The 2,500-nt window shown below is 46.6% G+C and overlaps 1 protein-coding gene across 6 annotated transcripts in view; it reads left to right on the top strand.

The window, feature by feature from the left end:
- sh3pxd2aa (SH3 and PX domains 2Aa) overlaps nucleotides 1-2,500 on the top strand; it is a 119,281-nt gene that overhangs the window by 100,149 nt on the left and 16,632 nt on the right. The window lies entirely within an intron of this gene.

Genomic DNA, 2,500 nt, shown 5'->3' with positions numbered 1-2,500 from the left:
AAGCACACAACTAAACACACATGTACGGTACACTTCAAGATGCATGCAGAGCACACAAACAGAACCATAAAAACACGCACACACACACACACACACACACACACACACACACACACAAAAAAATCACACGGAGCATGCAATTGTTTACCCTTGCATTGAACTCTTAATCTACACCCCTATGTACAGTTTTGCTGATTCCATATAGACTTTATCATCATTCCTTCTTGCCTTCTCCTGTCCTGTGTGTGTGTGTGTGTGTGTGTGTGTGTGTTGTTTGTGTACTGTACATGTGTATGAGTATGTTTTTTATGCACTTGTTGTTGCATAGCAAAATAGCTGTGGGGTTCTAAAAAAGGAGGCATTTGATAATAGCACTTGAGCGCACTCCGGGCATAAGAGGATGGGCTCTGCGGGACTAATCGTTAACGGGAAATGGCCAGCGCTTTTGCCGTGTGAATGGAGTCCGCTTACTCTGCGTCTGCGTGTGTACCTGTGTGTGTGCTCGCGTGGTGTGTGTGTGTGTGTGTGTGTGTGTGTGTGTGTGTGTGTGTGGTGTGGGGGTGGGGAACAGTTTTGTTGAACTCCTTTTTTATTCACTGTTTTTGTTGACACAGACCAGCTAAGCTTCACTCAGCGGCCCAGCGGGAAGACTGGGCGCACTCGCAAAAAGGCCCAAAAACTCAGACGACGAAGCTTTTAAAAAGTGTCAGGGGGTAGGGGGGAGGAGGCTGGAAAACTCTTACCACTGGCAGATATCAGATATTTCTCAAGTTCTCAGAAAATGGAGTTCTTACGTAGCGTGAACAAGGGCTCATGTGCTTCCTGCAAGTGAAGACATTTTCATGCGTGGACTCTCTGGGATCTTTCACTCATTCATGTCTCTATCTCTCATTCATGTCTAGATCTCTAGTGATGTGAGATCTCTAGTGATGTGAGATCTTTAGTGATGTGAGATCTTTAGTGATGTGAGATTTCTAGTGATGTGAGATCTTTAGTGATGTGAGATCTTTAGTGATGTGAGATCTCTAGTGATGTGAGATCTTTAGTGATGTGAGATCTCTAGTGATGTGAGATCTCTAGTGATGTGAGATCTTTAGTGATGTGAGATCTTTAGTGATGTGAGATCTTTAGTGATGTGAGGGTGTTGGAGATGGAAGGGTGTTGGAGATGTGAGGGTGTTGGAGATGTGTAGATCAAAGGGTCATTTGGGTGGAATGATAAAGCAACAGCCTCCTCTGAATATTGAAGAGAAGGAGGGAGAAAGGGGGAGATGGGTAGGAGAGAGAGAGAGAAAGAAAGAGAAAGAAAGAGAGGGTGGATGACATTGGGGTGTGGGTGGATATTGCTTCAGAGATCTTGAGGCAATTGTGGATAATTTCATAACAAGATTTGTGTGTGTGTGTGTGTGTGTGAAAAAGAACAGAACAAGAACAGCATCATTTCCCTAATGAGACATGTGGTGGTTCAGTGTGATCACACTGATGAACAGCAGAGAGAGAGAGAGAGAGAGAGAGAGAGAGAGTTTGTGGTAGCAAGCTTCTCTTCTCCCTCTTCCTCTCCCTCGCTCCATCTCTCCCTATCTATCTTTCCATCCCTCCCTCTCTCCATATCGTCATCCCTCCATCTTTCTCTCCCTCCACCTCTCTCTCTCTCTCCGGAGCGAGTGAGGGACAAGAGTGAGTCATCGAGAGGCAAATGGAAAGTGTGAAAGTGGGGCAACTGCCCACTCACTGCTGTGGATCACACCCCTGAACACACACACACACACACACACACACACACACACACACACACACACCCCTGAACACACACACACACGAAACCTGAAAATCACACGGTTGCATGCAATTCTTTATACACACAACACACACACACACACACACACACACACACACACACACACACACACTCAACTGTTCTGCCCTTGCACGTAACGCCACAATCACTAAAGCTACTGGAGTGCATTTGCAGTGCAAGTCCCTACCAGCAGCCATTGGTCCCACCCAGCTGTGTGTGTGTTCGTTCTGACTGTACCCAGTGGTGTGTGTGTTCTGACTGGATCTGAGGGGTGTTTGTGTGTGTGTGTGTGTGTGTGTGTGTGTGGGGGGGTTTGGGGAGTGCTGGACTTGGATGGAGTGGTCAGTCATTACATCTCCTCTTAGAAGCTCCAGTGCAGATGCTCAGTTCCAGCTCATCTGGCACGCACACACACACACACAGACACACATACAAACACACACACACACACACACACACACACACACACACACACACACACACACACAATTACGTAGACACACACACATAAACACACACGCCCACACACACACACGCGCACACACACACACACATTACGTACACATACACACACACACACACACACACACACATACATACACACACACAATTACATACTGTATACACACACATAAACACACATGCTCACACACACACACACACACACACATAAACACATGTACTCACATGCACACACAGCCCA

The sequence above is a fragment of the Alosa alosa genome, chromosome 7, assembly GCF_017589495.1.
Source record: "Alosa alosa isolate M-15738 ecotype Scorff River chromosome 7, AALO_Geno_1.1, whole genome shotgun sequence".
Lineage (NCBI taxonomy): Eukaryota > Metazoa > Chordata > Actinopteri > Clupeiformes > Clupeidae > Alosa > Alosa alosa.
The sequence above is the reverse complement of the archived record's forward strand: the minus strand, read 5'-3'. Positions and strand labels throughout refer to the sequence as shown.